The following is a 24,548-nucleotide window of genomic DNA, read 5'->3' as shown; positions in this document are numbered from 1 at the left end:
CTTGAAACCCAAGGGATCTAATACATAAGATGTCAAATTCCTTAACTCTTTCAAGTCTGGTTGTCTGAAACTGTACTTCTTTGTATTCCTTCTTTGTCTTTCCATGTCTGAAAATTTTGCAAATAGACCTCTTAAGTTCCTTGAAACTTTTCTTATTATTTTGATGATATGAATGCAAATGGGTGCATGAATGCATGAATGCATGAATGCAACAATCACACTCAAGGATCAAGCAAAGCACACCAAACAAAGGTCATGGGATGGATCATGTTATCCTTAATATCAATCATCCATTTTGGTGGATTATGGTTTACACCTTATCAACACCCAAGTTCCATTGATATTAAGGATTCATGAACGGATCAACCATGAATCAAGGGTTTGTTGTAAGTCATGAGCATGGAGTTAGGTTAAGAACCACCCAAAAGGGAGTGTACTGGGGTTTAAACGTGCCAAACATGTTCTACAAGAGGTTCCCATAGTCATCATCCCATCTTTCGGATATTATTGGAGAAACGACTACTCGTATTCCGAAAATATTCTCAAGAGAGACTCTTATGAGTGTAGTATCGCGTAACAATCGTATCAAATCTTACACTTGAACGACTTTCGCACTACATCCTAAGAATAGGCCAAGATGGGCTTTGTAAACTAAGGTCCTTGGCTTCTAAGGTCTATATTGGAAAGAGTAATGTCTAACCACAACTTACTTGTGTGACATTATTGATCCCAACATAACCTCCACCAAGTGAATGGACTTGCAAGTCAACTTGCTAAGGAATAACTCCACACAAGTCGACAAGACTATGCCATTCTCCTATCCTAAGTGCACTCGAGTCCGGGTATAGAACTCATCTCACAAAGATCACCAAGCATACAAGGAATTAATATTCAAACAATTCAATCATTACATACAATACAATAATCCCAAATTGCACAAAAATATGTCACAAAATAATATACAATACAATACAACAAATATGAAAAGTAGGCAAAACCCACTAGGATGTTTCGTTCCCCAGCAGAGTCGCCATTTTTCTGTAGCGGGGTATTCGTTACCATTAGAGATATTGACTAAATCCAAGGTAAATCATACAAGTCGAGTCGCCACCGCACTTCTATTTATCCAAAGGAATGGTTAGAAAGCGAACAAAAACCTAAAAGTTTTATCGAATCAAAAACTAGTAAAAATGTCAGAGATCTGGTTAAGGGGGTTGGTTATGCAATGGGAAGGTGTTACGCACCCAAAGCATCCTAGGTACTCCTAGGGAGCCTTTTTCACATTTGTTGCAAAGGTTGTTGTTTTTTTTTTGAAAATTTATTTGTGCAAACATGATTGAAGGGATGAGAAAAGCGTGTATGTTTATCTAATGTACTACTTACTAAAAGAAGGGTCAAAAGAAAACGACTCGCACGGACGTCGCATCCACTGCATACATATCTCATCTGAATCTGAGAATCAGAGTCTTCGTAGCTCGGCTACCTATGGGTTAAAGAGGAGTGTGCTCGCTAAGACATCGCGTCTTATGCCTACGTATCTCATCTGGGATGAAAATCAGAGCAAAACGTAGTTCGACCACCTATGGGGTAAGGGTTGTGTTTTGGGGTGAACGACGTTACTACGCAATCTACCGGATGCTCGACCTTTGGAGACTTACTCGCCTGTAGTAGAAGGAGATAACGTGTTCTTAGGAGAAGAAAAATCAATGAGTTTGGGGTTTTAGGGATGCTTATGCTAAAAGGCAGTCCTAGATGAAGGAACCGCGCTACCTTAAATGACATGCCACGAGAGGCTATCAGACCATACAAAACAAACATGCATAAAGTAAACACGCAAAAAACATTGCCTCCTATCGAGGTCTTCCAGCTAGGAAAGCGGTAAAATGCGGGAAAAGTGTAAAAGTACCACACGGATAAAGATCTGAAGTAACAATAATTAACGAAACAAGAAACTCAAAGATCCTTCCAAGCTAACACCATCAAAGAAAGTGAGTCAGTACGGGAAATCGAAATAAACCTCCGGGTGGTATCCCACAAATAAAGTGGAACACCAGGCAAGCCATCTCTGCAAGAGTATGTGAGCCCTCACAAAAACTCAACAAACAGGTTAGAAATAACAGGTAAATAATGCATGGATGCGGCGTAAAACATGTTACGATCAAACACGAAAACAGATCTGAAACCAAACAGAAAAACAAGCTACTGTCGCGATCGCCGCTGCATCGCCTAGCGAAAGCTTAGCGAAGCTTCGCTGCAGGCTCGCCTAGCGAAGGTGCTAGCGAGCGCCTGCGGGTTCTGGATTTCCCATTGATAACTATACGATTTTGGGGACTCCAAACCCTATGGCATTCATCTCAGAAATTAAGTGATCAAAACATTCAAGGTATTGTTTACACATTCATGTATATCTAAACCCGTGGGCAAAAACTGAATGATACCTCACACATTCAGAGTATTCAAATTAAAAGCATAGAGTAATGGGGATAAGGGCAAACCTGATTGGAGAGACCGATAACACTTGAAAGGCACGGCTGGGTTGGCAAGGCAATGTCAGGGTTTGCGTGAGGCGGAGGCGGAAAAGTGTGTGAGTCCGAGTGAACCTTTCAGAGTTGCCTGGAGGTTGCTGCAGATTAGTTCATAGGTTTCCCTTCTCTTTTTCTCCAGGGTTTGTAATAGTCTCCAGCCTCTTTCTCTCTAATAATTTCCTGCCTCCTTTTCTTCTCAAATGAAGCTTGGTATTTATAACCTGATTTGGTGACTTGGTAGGCTCAGAATAAAGCCCAAAATTTTCTGTTATTTTCTGAAATACGCGCGCTTTGCCTAGCGAAGGATCTGCTCGCCTAGCGAGCATGACAGTTCAGTTCGCTTAGCGAACCAGTCTGCTCGCCTAGCGAGCATGACAGCTCAGACCTTGTGATTGCTCAAGCTACAAAAAAGATGTTAGTGACACATTTTTGTGCTTTTGGTTAGTAAACAAAAGTAAGAAACAATGATATATAATTCAAGCATGCTTGGTGATCTCAAACCAATCACAAGGAGTCTCACCCAAAGGAAAAGGGAACCAAGATGCTAAAGATCCTTGAGGCAATGCAAATGCAATGTTATGATGCCATGAGGGATCTTAGGGTCAAAATTGGGGTCTTACATTATGCATAAATGAACACAAATCTTCACCTTTATGAAAATTCTATTTGCCAAATTGAAACATAGCCATGTGGATAATGGTTGGAAAGGTCTTGACATGAGGAGAAAATGTTATGTTGAACAAAAATCCATTTGGAGTTGGGAAAATGTTGAAAACTGATCATGAAGTTCAAGGTGCAAAACATGTATATGGAAATTTTACCAAAATGAACCAACTTCAAGCCCTTCTGTTTCAATGATGAAAGCCTCGAATTACAAAACCTTTAACATTAAAGTTGTAGATCGTTTCAAGAAAACCAATTTGGACTTAAATTTTGCATCATTTGGATTTTTGATGAGAAAGTTATGGGCACTTGAAGTTGGAGTTTTTCACATTTAAATGACTTTGGTCCAAAGTGACCTATAATGTTTTGTATTACCACATGTGTTTATTTTAGGATTATGAGATTTTGTCCAACATAACAATTAAGTAGACATCTTAAACTTTCCAATTCACTTGGTATCACCTCAAAATCATAAAATATGAGTGAGTTAGGTCCTTGGGAAGTTGACCCAAAATTAGGGTTTCAATCAAAATGACCTATAATGTTTTGAAATGGATGATGACCTTCCAAGTTTCAAATGAAATTTTGATGAACATTAAAGTTGTTCATATGGTTCTTAAGAACATGTTTTCTCTTGGGGTTATCTTCATTTTACAAACACATCATATATGAATAAAATGATGAATGAAAGCACTTCCATTGATTGTATTTGATCATAGGTTGAGGTTCCTTCATGAGCAAGGCACAGTCAATGCACAATTGAATTAGGGTTTCCTTGGGAAACAATCCTCAAGCCCTTTGGTTTATCTTGATCAAATTGAAAAATTGAGACATTTGGGAGGCGCATATGATGATTAAGAGATTTTTGGACCATTGTCATGCTTGTTCTCATCTTCATCTAGCCACTTCATTGAGCTTAGGAGCCTCCTAGGAGCATTGGAGCACATGATCACTTGAGCTTCAAAACAAAAAGAGTTAGTGACATATTTTTGTGCTTTTGGTTAGTAAAAAAATGAGAAAAGCAATAATATACAATTCAAGCATGCTTGGTGGTCTCAAACCAACTCACACAAGTCCCAACCCAAGGCTAAAGGAGCCAAGATGCTATGATCCTTGAGGCAAAATGCAAAGTGTAATTATGTGATGCCATGAGGGATCTTAGGGTCAAAATTAGGGTCTTACAACTGGGTAATAGGCTCTCAGGGGACCAAAGCATCTATCTAGGTAAGATCTAGAAAGAAAAGGTCAATCAAGACTCAACCCAACGAGGATATAGCTCAGGGGGGGGGGTAATTCCATCTAGGTAATCAACTGGGGAGGAAACTAAAACAATGATCATCCACGAGGAAATAACTTAGTAGGGAAAAGAGAAAGGTTAAACTCTTTCCGCTTAAGGGGCCGACGCTTCTACCATTGAGAGGACAGACACCGAACTTGTATGGGGATGAAGTACCGCCGTAACAAAGAATAAGAGTCTCAGACAATGAATCAACACATATGATTATGCAAAAATATGTAATCATGAAATTATATGAGTGTATATGTATATGTATATGTATGATGATTATGTTGACAAACAATCGCAACGGATACAGAGGTGCCGCAAAAATTTGAATCATCGGTACAATCCTCGATCAATCCACAACAAAGAGATACAACTGCCGGAGAACATGGAAATTAAAATCCCAAAGGCTCAACATTATCTGGGGAAGGAGGAGATCTGCTGAGAAAGGAAATATTATCGAATCTGCAGGGAATTTTAGGTCAACACCATATCAAATGGGAGACAACCATACAGAGGATAAACACAAATAGCTGCTCAGAAACCAGGAGGAAACTCTGACTGGGAGTGAGTCGGATGGCTACTTATAGAGAAACCAACGTGATCTACTGGGGAAATCGATCTTACTCTGCTGAAGATCAAAACAGAAAATCAACCCTGCTGAGGAATACACAAACTCTACCGGGGACTGAATCAACCAACTCAGCTGGGAAAAGTACAAAAGCTCCGCTGGGGATCAAACACTCCGCAGGGGAACTGGATCATCAAACTCGGGTAAGGATACCCGAAGGGTTATCTGCTTGGGGAACCCATAGTGTTCCACACTTAAGACTTGCTATTTTTCGAAATGCTGTTGATATTGCTTTAAAACTGCCTCTTAAAAATTCTTGCTTTTATATGCCTAAAAAAATGATTTTGATTAAAAAAACTTAATTTCAAAGATGACCATAATAAAACTTAAAACTATTTGGGATGAAATAAATAAGAGTAGAAACAATTGGATAAAAAGCTCAATTTTATTTAATAGAATGGTTGTTTGTAAATGACAAGACTCCATAGATCTTTACAAAGTTGAAAATGGTAATTTACATGGAAAAGGGTTACATTGAATATAATTGACCGCTAATCCTTCTACCATCTCTTGGTGTCCGTTGTGCTTTTGATCGCCACTAGGGATAATGAATCACCGTCAACCCTTGTGCTCAACAAAGTTTCTCCAATACTGGACGATCAGTAGCATGCAGTTACTTGCCATGATCCCTAATTTTTGCATAAGTTGCCCCAGGGTGGGGTACTCAACTTATCGGGAAATTTTTCTGTTTTATGTCTCTAATTTTTTCCTGGATCGCCCTTTCAGGTTTTCAATCCATCGAGACGGTCATTTTTGCCTAATCCGCCCTTTCGGGTTTTCAACTTAGCGAGTTGTTATTTTCTTTTTTAAGTGAATTATTTCTTGAATGCATTTGCGTTCACAGGACGAGTGAACTCTTCACCATCCATAGTTGTAAGAATCAAAGCACCGCCTGAAAAGGCCCTCTTAACAACATATGGGCCTTCATAATTAGGAGTCCATTTGCCCCTAGAATCTGGTTTGAAGGATAAAATCTTCTTGAGCACAAGGTCACCTTTTCTGAACACCCGAGGTCTGACCTTCTTATCAAAAGCTTTATTCATCCTTTGCTGATATAACTGACCATGACACATGGCAGTCAATCTCTTTTCTTCTATCAAATTCAACTGATCAAACCTGGTCTAACACCATTCAACCTCAGTCAATGTGGCTTCCATGAGCACACGTAGCGAAGGAATCTCAACCTCTACGGGGAGCACTGCTTCCATGCCATAAACAAGAGAGAAAGGGGTTGCCCCTGTTGAAGTTCAGATGGATGTATGATACCCGTGCAAAGCAAATGGGAGCATCTCATGCCAATCCTTATATGTCACAACCATTTTCTGAATGATCTTCTTGATGTTCTTGTTCGCAGCCTCAACAACCTCATTCATCTTAGGTCTGTTGGGAGAAGAATTATGGTGTGCGATCTTGAAGTCTTTGCAAAAAGTTTCCACCATATTATTATTCAAGTTCGATCCATTATCGGTAATGATCTTACTTGGCACACCATAACGGCATATGATTTGATTCTTGATAAACCTTACAACAACTTGCTTAGCTGCATTTGCATACGATGCCGCTTCAACCCATTTTGTAAAATAGTCAATTGCCACTAAAATGAAACAATGTCCATTCGAAGCTTTGTGCTCAATCATCCCAATCATATCAATTCCCCACATGGAGAAAGGCCATGGGGAAGAGATAACATTCAATAGTGTCGGAGGAACATGAATCTTATCTGCATAGATTTGACACTTGTGGAATTTCTTCACGAACTTGCAACAGTCAGATTCCATTGTCAGCCAATAGTAACCTGCTCGCAACATCTTCTTTTCCATTGCATTTCCATTGGAATAGGTACCAAAGGAACCTTCATGCATTTCAGTCATCAACAAGTCTGCTTCGTGTCTATCCACGCATCTGAGCAGAAGCATGTCAAAGTTTCTCTTGTACAGTATATCACCATTCAAGTAGAAATTGTCGGCTAATCTTCTCAAAGTCTTCTTATCTTTCAAAGATGTCCCAGACTGGTTAACTTGACTTTGGAGGAAACATTTGATGTCGTAATACCACGGCTTCTCATCTTTGATCTCTTCAATAGCAAACACATGAGCTGGTCTATCAAGACGTATTACAGTCAAATTGGGAATTTCATTCCAATACCTCACTACGATCATTGACGCCAACGTTGCAAGAACATCTTCCATCCGGTTTTCATCTCGAGGGATATGGTGAAACTTAACCTTTGTAAAGAAAGTTGAAATCCTCCTTGCATAATCTCTATACGGTATTAAACCAGGTTGATTCGTCTCCCATTCACCTTTGATCTGATTCACAACCAAAGTTGAATCTTCAAAGACATCTAAGTGCTTGGTTCTGAGATCAATGCCCTCTTCGAGCCCCATAATTCAGGCTTTATATTCTGCCATATTGTTTGTACTACTTGAAAGTCAATCTAGCTGTAAATGGAAAGTGTGTGCCTTGAGGAGTAATAATCACTGCCCCAATGCCATTACCATATTGATTAACAGCTCCATCAAATACCATGCCCCAACGGGAACCAGGTCCTGGCCCTTCTTCAAGCAATGGTTCATCACAATCTTTCATTTTCAAGTACAAGATCTCTTCATCAGGAAAATCATACTACACTGACTAGTAATTTTCAATTGGTTGGTGAGGCAAATGGTCATCCAAGACACTACATTTAATTTCTTTCTGAGATCGGTATTCAATATCATACTCTGATAACAACATCTGTCAACGGGAAATTCTCCCAGTTAAAGCAAGCTTCTCAAATATATACTTGATTGGATCCATTTTTGATATCAACCAAGTCGTATGATTCAACATATACTGACGCAGACGCTTAGCAGCCCAAGCCAATGCGCAACAAGTTTTCTCGAGCATAGAATACCGAGTCTCACAATCGGTGAACTTCTTACTGAGGTAGTAAATAGAAAATTCTTTCTTTCGAGTCTCATCTTGCTGACCAAGAACACAACCCATACTATCTTCAAGCACAGTCAAATACATGATCAACGGTCTTCCTTCAACAGGCGGAGACAAAATCGGAGGTTAAAGCATATACTCTTTGATACTGTCAAAAGCTTTCTGGTAGTCTTCGTTCCAATCACAAGACTGATCTTTCCGAAGAAGCTTGAATATAGGTGCACATGTGGCAGTCACGTGTGAAATGAATCTTGAGATATAATTCAAGCGGCCGAGAAAACCTCTGACTTGCTTCTCAGTTTTTGGCGCTGGCATCTCTTGTATTTCTTTGACCTTGGCAGGATCAACCTCAATACCTTTCTCGCTGACAATGAAGCCCAACAACTTACCAGGACGAACACCAATAGTACACTTATTGGGATTAAAGAAGAGTTTATATTTCCTCAAACACTGGAATAGCTTCAACAAATGCTCAACATGTTCCTCTTCATCAATTGATTTAGCAATCATGTCATCGACATAAACTTCAATCTCTTTATGCATCATATCATGAAAAAGAGTAGTCATTGCTCTTTGGTAAGTTGCACCAGCATGCTTTAAACCGAAAGGCATCACTTTATAACAGAATGTTCCCCAAGGTGTAATGAATATGGTCTTCTCCGTATCTTCGGGTGCCATCTTGATTTGATTATATCCGGAAAATCCATCCATAAATGAAAAGACTTTGAATTTAGCAGTGTTATCTACCAACATATCAATGTGTGGCAGAGGGAAATCATCTTTCGGACTGGCTTTATTCAAATCTCTATACACATGCAGACTTTTTCATCCTTCTTCGGCACAGGCACAATATTGGCCACCCATTGCAGATACTCAACGGTCACAAGGAAACCGACATCAATCTGCTTCTGCACTTTTTCTTTAATCTTTACTGCCATATCAGGATGCATTCTTCGCATCTTCTGCTTGACTAGCAGGCATTCTGGCTTTAGTGGCAATCTATGCTCCACAATCTCAGAATCCAAACCAGGCATGTCTTGATAGGACCAAGCAAACACATCTGAATATTCTTGAAGAAGATCAACCAACCCCTTCTTAACATCTGGACACAGTCGAGACCCAATCTTGACTTCCTTCACATCGTCCTCAGAACCCAAGTTGACCAACTCAATCTGCTCTTCGAATGGCTAAAGGGTCTTTTCATCATACTCAAGAAGACAAGATAATTCATCACTCACTTCTTCATCACTTTCCTCCTCGGCCTCAAACACAGGGAATTCAAAATTTGGAGAAGGAGAAGGATCATTGTATTCAATGGGGTTAGGAACTAACCTGCCTAATGATTTGATATTTTGATTTTAGAGAAGTGAATCTGTGACCAAATAATATATAGATGGACAATTTATATTGTTTATTTATGTTTTTTGTGATTACCATTTTCAGAATAAAGCAAAAAGTAAAAACAAACATCATAGATGTGGATGAATAGAATTAATTTTATTAATGATCAATTTCAAAATTCCCAACAATGATTCAATTACTTAGATTGATGCAAAATAACAGGAATATCAACAGCAGTCCAATTGTTGCAAGCCTTTCCATGCGTCACAAAATTGGTGCAGTCTTCCTCTTCGTCATCCTCTAGCACAACAACTAAGTGTTGTTCATTGCCATGAATGAACCCTCCGCTACGGAAGCTAAGTTGCATATCCTCTGATCTAGCAGTAGACAATCCTTGCTGAAAACCCAGACCGGTTCTACCTTTGTTGTCAGAGACCTCTACCATGCGCCCCCACTGATCAACACTGCCTTCTTCCACAATCTTCTTTGCATCTTTCAATGAGGACATAGGTACCCTAACTCTCTTTTTAGCAGCAATAGATAAGACTTATAATGGAGTTCCAACCTCATCCTCATCCTCAACGTAAGAGAAAGATGACAGGTGGCTAACCAATAACGCCTTTTCCCCGCCAACAATAACAAGCTTTCCATTCTTCACAAATTTGAACTTCTGATGCAATGTGGAGGTAACGGCTCCCGCCTCATGGATCCATGGCCTTCCTAACAGACAACTATAGGCCGGGTGGATATCCATTACTTGAAAAGTAATATGGAAGTCACTCGGACCTATCTTTACTGGAAGGTTCACTTCACCAATAACTGTTTTGCGTGAACCGTCAAAAGCTTGTAAGATTACACCTCTATACCTCATGGGCGCTCCTTGATATGATAGCTTTGATAGAGTTGACTTCGGAAGCATATTCAGTGACGACCCGATGTCAACAAGCATATTAGACAAAGCATCATCCTTGCAATTCATAGAGATATGCAAAGCCAAGTTATGATTTCTACCCTCCTCAAGGAGTTCTTCATCACATAAACTGAGATTGTTGCAGGAAGTGATGTTAGCCACAATATAATCGAATTGATCCACCGTAACATCATGTTCGATAAATGCTTGCTTAAGAACTTTTTGTAGTGCTTCTCTGTGTGCTTCTGAATTCATAAGTAGAGACAGTGCTGAAATTTTTGAGGGGGTTTGGAGCAGCTGCTCCACCATATTGAACTTACTTTTCTTGATCAGACGAAGTACCTCATCATCATCATTAGCTTTCAAATTGTTGGATTCACTAGACTGACCTTTTGAAGCACTAACTGGATCCACAACAGGCACTTCCACTTTCTTACTAACAGTTGATTCTTCTTTATCCTTTGAGAACACTAACCCAAACACACGACCACTTCGGGTCACCTTGGTAACATCAGCAATGCTCACTAGAGAGATGGTCATAGGTAACGGGACCTCTTGACCATTATTCATCATTGTTGCATTGTACTGATATGGAACACCTTTATCGGATGAATACGGGATTGGACTCGTTAACCGTATGACCAACGATGATACCGATCTTTTGCTGACGCTGTTACTATTACTACTGTCGTATTGAATGACTACTCTTTCGGGATTCTTGAAAACGGGCACTATGACATTCACATTGTCATCTACATGACGGGATTGAACAATTTGAATCATGCCTTCATCCATCAACCGCTGGATGTCCTTTTTCACAATCTCACACCCTCTTGAATTAACATTGCAGATAACACAACCGTCATGGTCATGCTCACAATCACTCACCATATAAATGTCCTTGTGCATTGTCACCAAGGATCTCCGAATGAAACGAACATCAAACACTTAGAACTCCAGAGGACAATCGTCCACCATGTTAATAGAAGAATTCCCATGAGCGGGCAGTGGGTTAGCTTTCACGTTGGGCGCACGGTCCTTGAAGGACACCATTCCACTCTTTATCAGCTTTTGAACCTCATACTTGAGCGGATAACAGTTCTCGATGTCATGTCTGGGTGCTCCTTGATGAAATTCACAACGGAGTTCAGGCTTGTACCACCATGGAAGTGGTTCTGGAATTTATGGAGGGTTTCTTGGTTGGAGTAGGTTCTTGAGAACCAAAGATGGGCACAATTCAGCGTAAGTCATAGGAATCGGGTCAAAAGAGACCTTCTTCCTCTCAAAGTTTTGTTGATGGTTATTGTTGGTATTATTGTTGTTGTTGTAAGTGTTTGTGCGTTGTTGTGGTTGTTGCTGTTGACGTTGTTGTTGTTGAATTGGTAATGATTGATTATTCGAAAATACAGGAATGGCTGAGGATACTTGATGATGGTGTTGACGGGATGGTTGATTCCTTCTGATCTGAGGCCTCCTCTGCCTCCCACTAGAAATTGCATTAGCTTCGCTATCTTTCTTCTTCCCGAAGTTGTTGCCGTATCTCTTACTCGATGATGCTTCCTCCTTTGACAAATGTCCTTCTCGGACACCTTTCTCAAGCCTCATCCCCATGTTTACCATTTCGGTAAAGTCACTGGGGGCACTGGCAATCATACCTTCATAATAAAATGAACTCAGGGTCTTCAAAAAGATCTTTGTCAATTCTTTTTCCTCCAAAGGAGGAGTGATCTGAGCAGCCAATTCTCTCCATCTTTGCGCGTACTCTTTGAATGTTTCCTTATCCTTCTGAGACATAGACCTCAACCGGTCTCTATCATGCACAATATCCATATTGTATTTATATTGCTTGACAAAAGCCTCTCCCAAGTCGTTGAAAGTTTGAATGTTTGCATTATCCAACCCCATATACCAACCGAGCGCAGCACCGAACTATCTTGGAAGTAGTGGATCAGCAGCTAATCATTGTCAGTTTGGGTAGACATCTTGCGGGCATACATCACTAGATGACTGAGCGGACATGTGTTCCCTTTGTATTTTTCAAAGTCAGGCACTTTGAATTTCAGCGGAATCTTCACATTCGGCATCAGACGTAACTCGGCATCACTTTTCCCAAACAAATCCTTACCTCTCAACGTCTTCAAGTCCTTGCGCAGCTCAAGAAATTGATCCTTCATTTCGTCCATTTTCTCATAAACATCTGGACCCTCAGACGGCTTGGAATGATAAATGATGTCCTATACACGAGGTAAGGTGTGCACAACGGGAGGTGGCACAGACATGACCGGGCTAGATGCCGACATGGAAGCAAAAGTGGGCGCAAAGCCTTCAGGTATGAAGTTCGGCGGCATTCCTCACGGGAATCCGGCAGGCATGGCAGGCGCAAAGTGAGCGGTAGCAGCGGGTGTGGTAGAGGTAGCCACCTCTGAAATAACAGTCCTCTGAGGAGGAGGAGGAGTTGCGGGTGTTGGAGACGACTGGCTCTGAGTAGCTAATACTGACTCCATCATGGTAGTCAGTCAAGTGATCTCGTCCTTCAACTCTCTATTCTCTTGCTCAAGATTTTCCACGATTCTTAGATGATTGGCTCGAGTGTTGTACCGATGAGTCAGCTTGGCTGAAGCACAGAAGAAACACCAATGAGACATTTGGAGAAAGAGAAACCTGCTTATGCAAATGATGCATGAAATACAATGCTTGTTTATTTATTTTTATTTTCAAGGAACTTACTATATCATTTACAAATATGTATATGCTTAACAACAATTGCAACCATTTGATATGACCATAAAAATCTCTTTTCATTTATATAATTGGAAGGATTACACTGAGTATAATTTCAGAAACCAAAAATAAAATACAAGAGAAAAGGAGACTAGTCATCCTAAGGATCCCTAACAACAATTTCATAAGATCTGGCTGAAGGCGCGTACTTCTTTCGAATGCGTCGAATCTCGGTCTCAAAAGAAGCCTTCATCTGAGTCTTCTCAAGGACAAGCTGATCAACAATCTTCTTCCAAGCAACAGAAAGCTGAGGCATGCTAGAGGAAGATGAAACCTCCGACTCTCTCTATCTCTTTGTCACTCAGTCTTCAAGTAGCTCAATAAGTGCATCTTTGTCCTTAGACTCCGACTGCAACTCCTCATGCTTCTTGCTCAAAGCATGGAAACGCTCTTCCCACATATCCTTCTCTTGCTTCATCTTGGCGAGTGCGTCTTCCAACTCCTCTACATCTTGGTTAGGGAGAGTTAATGTCCCAACCACAACCATAGTCATAGGTCTTTCACAAGGATAAGGCATCTTCAACTCCAAAGCTCTCTTCTTCACCCAAAGAGTGTAGGCTTCCAAAGCTACACAATTGCACAGACCAAGCTCGGATCTTCCTTTCCTATGCACATTATGCCAAGCATGCACAATCTTCTGCTTCAAATGTTGGGGATCTTTACCCTCTTTATAGAAAAGACCTTCTAACAAAGTGTTATTAGGTTTGTCTCTCAAGGGGAACCCAAGTTGACGATGAGCCAAAGCAGGGTTGTAGTTAATTCCTCCTTGTGTACCAATGAGAGGCACATTAGAGAATTCACCACAATAATCAATAATATCCAAACTGCTCAATGATGGATCATACCAAACTATATCATCATTAGTGAGAGACATAAGTCTCTGAGACCACCATAGATATTGTTTGTTCTCCACAAAAGCAGGTGTCTGAGGCAAGTGCGAAATAAACCACTTGTACAAAAGAGGGATGCAACAGACAATGGTTCCACCACCCTTAGAATTCCTTAGATGCAAACACAAATACATATCACCCAACAAAGTAGGCATATGATTCCCAATCAAGAAAAGTCTAATGGTGTTAACATCGACAAAACCGTCAATGTTAGGGAACAAAGTTAATCCATAAATGAGCAACACAAAGATAGCTTCAAAAGCGTCCACACTATCGGCTTGAGAAAAAGCAGTAGCTTCCTTGATTAGGAAATCAGATGGCAACCCAAATAAACCTCCTTTCTTCACCCAATGAGCCTCTATCTCAGACTTCTTCAAGTGAAGAGCTTCAGCAATAAGATTAGATCGGGGAATCTCCTCCAATCCATTAAAAGGCACCCTACTAGAAACGCGTATCCCCAAGAGGTGGGCATACTCCTCCAATGTAGGCGCAAGTTGATAATCAGGGAAAGTGAAGCAACAGTAGAGAGGATCATAGAACTGCACCAACACACTTAAAAGTCCTTCAACCACATCAGCAGACAAGATAGACCGAAGCTTCCCATGGTGTTATTTGAAGTCCAAGGGATCTAATACAAAAGATGCTAGCTTCCTTAACTCTTTTAAGCTGGGACATCTGAAATTGTTCTTCTTAGTGTTCCTTCGTCCACAATCCATGGTCTGAAAATATTTGCAAATAATACCTCAGTTCCTTGAAATTTTTGTATGATGAATGTTGTGATGTGCATGAATGCATGAATGCAACAATCACAAATAAGGGATCACACATAAGGCAAACAAACAAAGGTCAAGGGATGAATCAAGTCATTGTCAAGATCAATCATCCATTTTGGTGGATTATGGTTTTCACCTTATCAACACCCAAGTTCCATTGATATTGACAAGACTTGATTGGATAAACCAAGAATCAAGGGTTTGTTGTAAGTCACGAGCATGGACTCTGGGTAAGAACCATCCCAAAGGAGTGAACTAAGGATAAAAACCTGTAGATTATGTTCTAAAAAGTTCCCAGAGTCTTAATTCTATCTATCGAATATTACAGGTTAAGATGACTGACTCATCGACCCATAATAATCTCAAGAGAAACTCGTCTGAGTGTAGTATCGCGTAACAACTGTTATCAAGGCTACACTTGAACAGTCTCCGCACTCCGTCCTAAATAGGCCAAGAGGGGGTAAATGTTCTACGGTTCTCAGCTTCTCGGATCCAAATTAGAGATAGTAATGCCTAATCCATAAATACTTGTGTGACATCTCCAAATCCAAAAGGGTCTCCACTGAGCAGATGGATCTCAAGCCAACTTGTTAAGGACTACTCCACACAAGTCAAACATGACTATACCATCCTCCTATCTTAATCGCACTCAAGTTTGGGTTAGAACTTATCTCACCACTCAGAGATCACCAAGCACAACAAGCAAATTATATCACACAAACAAATATACATACATCACATACATACAATTATATACACACAAAAGAGTAGGCTAAACCCACTAGAGACTACTCCCCAGCAGAGTCGCCACTTAATTTCTGTAGCGGTAAATTCATGACCATCAAGCTATGGATAAGCAAGACATCAAATAACAAGAGTCGCCACCGCGCTTTTATTGTTTCCAAGGGAAAAGGGAAAGTACGAACAAAACCCAAAAGTAAGAAGTTTTCAAATCAAAACTAATAAAATGTCAGAGATTACAGGTAAGGGGGTTGGTTACACAGAGGGAAGGTGTTAGCACCCAAAGTGTCCTAGGTACTCCTAGGGATCCCTTTTTTGTGTGCATATGTATTTTGTACAAACTGATGTATACAAATAAATGGAATGGGGGGATGAGAAAAGAATTCATTAATTATATTTTTGTGTTTGACAAGACCTTCGGACTTGTGCCTATATACCAACATAAAAATGAGGGATTAAAGCCTCGTAGTTCGTGATACAAATTTCAAAGTGGATGCATTGTTTTTAACAAAAATTAAGTTTGAAATGCACAAAGGCCTAAAAAGGTTTGAATGAGTTAGTTCTTTTTGGCTTTTTGAAAGTTTAGGTCAAGTATAATTAAGTCTTTTTACAAGTTTGATTAAGAAAAGAAGTTTGAAAATGCAATGGCATAAGGCCAATGTTTCTAGTTTGCAAAGTGGTCAAAGTTTATAACAAAACTAGTTCAAGTAAAGAAGAATTTTTTTTAAAAGGAGGGAGAGATTTTTAAATTAAAGAAGTGGGGAGGAGATGAAGAGACTAATACTATGCACAAAATTAAAAGTTAAGAGTTGAAAAGATCTGACCCATCGGTAGCAATCCAATAGACAAGAATGTCATATAAAAACCTAAACTCCCTTGAACATTTAGAATCAAGCAACACACAATGCATATTATATCAATCTTGAAGATCAAGGCATCAAATAAAGATAGCCATATCCAAGCTTAGCCATTCCATGATCTTCTTCAAATTTGCCCATGTAACAGATGAATTCCATAAAGTCACAGGTTCAAAATAACAGCTTCACAATGATCACGTTGCAGTTGAACTCAAAGGGATCTTCAATGATGTATCAGATGAAGTTTCAGATTACAAGCACTTGGTTACCCAGAAGTTGGCATTGGCCAAGTCCTTTAGCATAAGAGTGCTGCCTAAATTCTAAGTCCAATTGTCCAAGATCAAGTCAACAGTCCACACAAAAGTTTTTTAGGGTTTTTTGTTGTCATTATGTACATTAATGGTCAAAGACCACACCAACAAACAAAATATACACAAGCAAGATATATCACACAATATGGTCCAAATGGACAAAGTGAAAATGGCATTAACATAAACAATTAGAATGGTATGAATAATGGCAAATGAATATATACTTGAAATTTAAACGGCTTTAAAGTAAATGGCTTGAAATTAAATGTTAGTTGTTAATGAGTTAGAAGTTAGTATTGTTTTGCCTTTTTTTGTTTTAAGTCATTCTTTGGAGAACACTCAACCCACTTATCACAAGCATGGATCATTGAGCCAAGACATATTCCAAAGGAAGGAAAAAAGGCCAAGTTTCCACACAATACCATGAAAGAGGGGAGACATACAATCTCACTAACTAGAATGCTATGCCTTTTGTGTCAAAAATTTAGCGCTATGTTAAGCAATCGTAATTGGACTTATGTAGAAGTCACAACTATTTGAGGCCGGGAAATAGAATTTTGGTGTTAATGCATGTTAGAGACATAGTATAATGGACTATGCTCATGAAACATACCACACACAAAAAGAATATGCAAAAGAGGTGGCATAATCTCATCCATACTTATGTTGATTTTGCAATCAACTAGCCTTAGAATTTTGAGATGTCATAGGCCAAATGAGATGAATGCATAAAGAAGGGGAATTAGATGAAGAGGGGGGGGAATTGATCATAACTCAAATTGGTCAAAGGAGGACTTTTACCAAGTTAATATCATTTATTCATTTTGGGAGATGGAATGTACATTCCATCGATCCCCTAAATCAAATGATATTAACCTAACAAAGTCAAATCAACCTTGACCAAGGCCCAACAACACAAGTCAAACTTACACAAACCATCACAAGAGGTCAACACAATTATTTGGCATTTATTCAATTTAAAAAATACTAAAATAATGCATTTAAATTAAATATGGTTTGTCAAATTCCTAAAACCTCATCAAAGCACCAAAGAAATGGCCATGAGATTTATCATAGGTCAAACAAGGTCAATGGACCTTGGAGAAAATTTTTCAGAATTTTTAAAGACTTAAAAGTATTTTTAAACAATTAAAAACAATCACAAAATCAATTAAATCATGAAAAATATTAATAATGATCCAAAAAATAATTTTAATTCAGAATATGAAAGAGGAAATTTTTTGAAATTTTTTGGTGAAACTCTCATATTTTTTGGATCAATATTAAAATTAATATGAATTAATGAAAATCAAATGAATTAAAACAAAAATCAAAAAAACGTGAGCCACTTGATATCCCTCGTTAATTCAGGTGGCAGATCATGTGGATGGAAACGCGCGTTCCATGGTGGAACTTAGTTAGTGCGCCACACGCGTGGTAATCAAAACCAACGCCTAAGATTAAAACATTTCAAATGGATCCTGTGGTCTGGAGACGTGCCAACACACCGCCGGAGCCAAAGCTCCGGTCTTCTTCTCCGGTGGACCTCACCGGACTGGTCCACCCTCAACCATCACCAAAATAAAAAAAAAAGAGGACATGATCTGAAAGAAAAAATGGCGTAGAGCACGAATCTGACCTTAATTTCAACTAACTCCAAATATATAAAAAGATATGAGAAGTTGAATTTTGAGGTGTGACAACCGAGTTGCTTCGATTTGACCTCAAAGCAACTCAATCTTCTTGCCTACATTGGTAGGACTTCAGACAACCAAAGATTGAAGAGAATTGAGTGAGAATCGAAAAGATGAAGTTTTCTGAGATTTACCTTCAATGCTGTGCAGAAATGGATCTTGCTTGCTTCAACCTTGATCTGATCACACTTGAGAAGCTTGCAGGAGAGGTTTAGCAATGGTACAGAGCTTTGGATCCGGGAGTTTCTGAATCTCCAAACAGTGCGATTCAAACTCAATTTTCAAGTTGAAAATTCTCAGGTTTTCTTTTGAATGGTGAGGGTTTCAATTGGGGGGCAAAGCTGGCGCGCAAGGTCTTTGAATTGAGCTCTAAGGGCCGGTATTTATAGCAATTGAGACTGATATTTGCACACTTGAAAAATTGCTAAATTTGGACATTTCGTGTACAAGCTTGCATAGGCGTGTATAGGCCCATGAAGCAATCCAATTTGGTCCACTTGCAACTGTACTGAGGTTCAAACCAAGCTTGGATGTCAAGGCAAAGTGAAATGGAGTTTTTGGCATTTGATTTCTTCCAATCATTCAGACATATTAAATCCATGCACAGCCCTAGCAAACCTTATCCAAAATGCATGAAATTGGGTTTTTTGGAAAGCTTAGATCAGGGGGAACAACTTTGATGTTGGACACTTTTTCATTTGGAACTTGGATCATGGTGAATTTTGAGATGGAAGTTTGGAAATTTCAACATGTTGAAATTTTTTCTAAGTGTCAAGCAATATATGTCAATATTCCACCTTGCTTAACTTTTCATGTGAGCTTCAAATGAGAAACGTTTCTTCATCAAAGTTATAGCTCTTTCGAAGACCTTAAAAATTGTCACAGTTTTCATGTCATTTGGATTTAGAATTATAGAGTTATGCATTTTTGAAGTTTGAAAAAATCACTTGTTCAATGGTATAGGTCAAAAATGACCTATAATGTAACCTCATATCACATGCTCATAAAAGTTAAATTGGATCTTACTCCAAACTTAAAAGTTGAAGTAGACGTCTTGAATTTGATTGTGCAACTTGTAAATCTTTCATCACATAAAAATTGGGCAAGTTATGGCCTTGGGAAGTTGACTTTCAAATTAGGGTTTAGACAAAATGACCTATAATGTTTTAATATAGAAAATGATTTTCCAAGCAAAACTAGCTCTAGGTCTCATGATGAAAGTTGTTTGGAATGTTATTTAGAGTAAATTTGCTGTTAGAATCAGTTTCATAGGGTGAAAATTGTAGGAGATAGGGTCTAGGGTGACCCAGTTTTGATCAGATGAATTCATCTGGCCAACCACCATCAACCAACTTGCTAACCTTCAATTCTCTTGACTTTTTAGGCTCATGGTATATCATATATGCATAAGATGATGCATTTTAAAGTGTCCCTTGAGAGATTTGATCAATTGATGAGATAGCTTGTTGGAGAAGTTACTCAAGATACCCAGTCAAACTAGGGTTTCCAAGGCAAATCACCTCCAAACTCTTAAATAATACTTGATCAATGTAACATGTAGAGATCATGGCAACTCATATATGATGCATATAACCATTTGTGGATCAATATTTGGTTGTGCTCTTAGCCATGAGGGTCTCAAATCCTAGATATGAACTTGATAGATCAATGAGGATCATGCCCTACCTACAAAAAGTTAGGCAATAGAAAAGACATATTTTTGGTATTTTGGTTAGTAAAGTGATAATATACAAGTATGATACAATCACATGGAGCTTGGTGATCTCTCCCAAAACAAACCCAATGAAAGAGGGGTAAGGAGAATGCCAAAGTATGATCCCAATGCTAATGCATATGATGAAATTGCATGAGGGATCTTAGGGTCAAAATTGGGGTCTTGCACATCTTTATTGAAAAGTGTTTGATAAGCATTAAGTATTTTTTATTTTTATTATGAAAATGAATTAACGTTGGATGAAGCCTTTGATTAGCGATTGCAAAAATGATTTGATAGAATGGTTGGAGAGATTTGGAATGGTAGAAATGGATTGAAATGGAAGGTTTGAAAATGATGGAGATGTCTTTGAGTAAATACTCGATGTTGGATCGAGGTTTTTTTTTGTTTTTTTAGAAATGATTGATTTTATTCTTGTGTTAAGAACTACCTAAAAAAAAGAAATCAAAAATAAAAGCGATAAAATTATTAAAAGTCATGGGAATTAGGGTACATTTTTTGAATGGGGATATGAGATCATGAAACGATTAAATCAAAACCCAATTAACAAATGCAAGTAAATGAGTGTACGTGAACGAGGAAATTGTCTCATTGTAAAAAGGCCAAAGAGTAAGCCACGTGAATTAGAGATAGCAACACAACGTGATATGCATAACACACGTTCATCTTAGTTAATTCAAAATAAGTAAAATGAAGCACGCACAGATTAAAATCATGATGCGAGGATGTGAATGGATGTCACATAATGCAAGAACGTGCAAGACAAATGGAAGTTGAGTTTAAATTCAATTTAAATAACAACGACGTTGGATTGTTGTATGTTCTCATAGATTGAAGAAAATGCTAACGTGAAGCATATCATTGCAAGATGGAATGGAATGGGAATGAACTCGGGCACTCAACCGAATGAATTCATAAAGTGAGGTTTAATTCGTATGGAAAAGAAAAATGGTATCAAAGCCGGTATTAAGTAAACTTCACAAGCAACAAATAAAAAAATGCAAGAAATCGAGAAATGCAAACGAAGCCCTAGGTAATGTGCTCAAAGTATGTTTGTGTGTATCGACAACCAATGAGACATCATATGCATAGGTCATAATGTGGTGAAATACAATTGATACATCGATAAAAAAAGACGACATAACAACATGAAAATGTCGAATCCGCAGATTAAAATATGATTTTTAGCAATGAAAATAAACCAAAGAAACATAACAAAACCACATGCATAATATACTTTATTATTCAGTAATGTCGTGAAATTACAATTATAATAAACGAAATAAAAATGAAAAAATAATCATAAAATGAAACTAACAAAATATATAAATAGCAAGAGCTAAATGGAATTTAAACTAAATGCTACAAATCCATAAAAATTACAATTTATTTAATTAAAAGGAAATGTCAAAAACAACAAAAAATAGAAATAAAAGTAGAAAAAAACACAAAAAAAAAATAAAGGTGTGTGGCATGCAGGGGTCAAACCAAGGTCATGGGAATTGGGAGACCAAAGCCTCAACCAACTCAACCAATAAATCCAATCTGTCAAAACATGGTACCCAATAACACAGAAGGAAAGGAACAAGAATAATGGAACAAATGAAATCAAACTCAGAAACCCCAAAAAAGAAGATGTGGCATGTAGGTATCGAAACCAGAACAAGAGAGTTGGAAGACTTGAGCCTCAACCAACTCAACCACTGACCTCATCGTGTCAAACAAGGACATTGAATGATATATAAGAGGGAAACAACATAAATAAATGGAAAAACAAAATGAACATGAATTCAGTATAACATGCTTCCATGAACACAACCACTGTTCATCTTCTTCATGAACATTACAAATAATCAAGATGTAAACATACAACAAACAAAACCAAATCCAACGTAAAACACATGTAAATGAAAACAAAAATCTAACAACCATTGAACGCAAACAAAATCAAAACAAAAATTATCGAATTGGCACTAAAATCTCAACAAAGGTGTAGAAAAAGTTGTTGCTTTGAGAAGTCGAGATTTCATTTTAAACTGATAAATGGCTTTGATAGTTATCATATCCAGGTCTGCAGCCCATGGTGGTGGTGGATATCTTGCAGGTTGAAGGTGCAATAGGTTTATTGATGGAGAATGTTTCATGGTGTTGTGCAGAAATGGTGAAGACGGATGGAAGAAGAAGGAATGGATGAGTTTTAATGGTGGGTTTAGAATCACGGATGGGACAAAGGTCATTGAGGGATGGAGGAAGAGATGTGGATGCGGTTGGTGTTTACTGGAGTTGGGTGGCACTGGTGGAGCCGTGAGAAACCATTTTATTTATGGAGGAAGAAGGTGTATTTAGATGTTGTGAGGTTTGTTGAAGATGTTTTAGTGATAGAAGAGAAAAAAAATATCTAAATGGAGATTAGAAAGTCCTCTTATGTGAGTGGCCCCTGTGCGATTTTATGGTGGTTAGTGGGAAGGATATTGGTGATGATGCTCTGATGAAGAAAAGGGACAATGTTCTGAAGTCCTTTTCTTCCTTATCTGAATATATATATATATATATATATATATATATATATATATATATATATATAGAGAGAGAGAGAGAGAGAGAGAGAGAGAGAGAGAGAGAGAGAGAGAGAAGTCTCTTTTTTGAAAAAAAATAATGAGTTTTTAAATATATATTATCTTAGAGTTTTTTCTTTTATCCAAAGCTTCCTCTTTTTCAATGTATTTTACACCCATCTCTTCCTTTTTTATGATTGTTTCACTCTTTGTCCCACATAAGAGAGACGTTGGGGTCCCCATATGAGTGGGAGGAATCTGTTTTTTTTGGATCGTGAGTCCCCACTTTTATAGCTAAAAAATGTTGGGCATCAAATGAAAAATGGTGAGCTGTCCGAAAAATGAGGGAGAGATATGAATGGATTAGATTGCTAGCTGTCATCACACGACATACTCCCTTATCGAAATGTATTTTGAAAACTCTTCCCATAACTAAAGGCAAATGGACACGTGGCCTTATTCTAGTGGAGGAAGAAAGATACTTTCCTATTTTTTCTTGATTTTCTGTATGCAAATGGCGCCTAAAGCAGATGAAAGGTCGAAAGTATGGAACTTAGCTACTGAATTTGATCAACATGCTAAGCAATTGGAGAAGAATATTTTACAAGAAGATAAAGTTATCATCGTCTTGGATGCCAAAATCCTTAATTGTAAAAAAGAGATTAAGGCCCTGTAGAAAAAGGTGCAGGAAGCTGAAGGCGAAAAGAAAAGACTTTGATGGAACAGTCAACTGCGACTAGGTGAAGAAACCCATATTGGAATCCAACACATGGAAACTGTCACCACTCTTGATGTTGAACTTAAGAGTTTTGCATAAATAATTTCCCAAGTTGACCGTCGATTGGCCTCAGCGAAGCTTCAGTATGAGAGGCTTAGAACTTCTCTTTCCTTCTAGGGTTGCTTTTCATTGTTGTTTTTGTTTGAAGTTATGTTTTATTTTGTGTTAATATGTATCTCATGCAACATATGCCTATATTGTTTTAAATACTTGCAATTTATTTACACGATTCGACCTTCAGGGATCAACTCTTCGACTTCATACACATTGTTTGTGTATGCTTGAAAAATTTTAAATGTCCCCTCCCAATTAATGGACCACTTGCCCAAGGCTCTGTCTTTTTTATCCATGCGCATGATGACTTTCTAAACTAAGTCTCATAAGTTAAATTTTTTGGTTTTAACCTTCTTATTGTATGCCTTAGCTACTCTTTCTTTTTGTCTCATTAATACATCCAGAGCAACTAATCTCTCTTCATCCAGATCACTTAATTCGTCAAGCATCATACCCTAATAGTATTGAGTTGGAATCTCTATTTGTCTTTGAATTCTAACTGAATGCAAATGAATATCTAAAGGGAGTACTATGAAGGTGAGAAAAATACACAAGAAGGGGGGGGGGGATTGTGTATTCTTAAAAATCAATTTTCTTCTAAATCAGTAAGTTCAGATTCTGAACAATGTTCAGACACTGATATCATAATTAAACACAACTGTGGAAATATAATGTTCAGAAGTAAATGCAAGCAACACACAAAGATTATTTTGGTTCCTCTCCTCAAATGAGAGTATTCTAGTCCCCTTCCCTCAACAAGAGATTTTCACTATAACCAAACAAGTTACAAATTGATCAAGCACACTTACAAGAGAATTCAATGCTCAATCACCCTAGAAAGAGACATTAGCTCAAGTTCTTAGACAGAAGGCTTCCTTGCTCAATCAACCTAGAAAGAGTCTTCCTTGCTCAAGTCCTCAGAAAAGAGACTTCCTTGCTCAATCAACCTTGAAAGAGGCTTCTTTGCTCAAGCACGTAGGCAAGATACTTCCTCTACTTTAAACAAAAGTTTAGTAGACAAGATAATTATTATACTTTGATACATAATCACAAGTATAACAATTGTGCAACAATCATAAAGGTTTTTAACATTTCT

This window comes from Lathyrus oleraceus, chromosome 2, assembly GCF_024323335.1.
Source record: "Lathyrus oleraceus cultivar Zhongwan6 chromosome 2, CAAS_Psat_ZW6_1.0, whole genome shotgun sequence".
Taxonomy (NCBI): domain Eukaryota; kingdom Viridiplantae; phylum Streptophyta; class Magnoliopsida; order Fabales; family Fabaceae; genus Lathyrus; species Lathyrus oleraceus.
Note: the sequence above shows the minus strand (reverse complement) of the source record.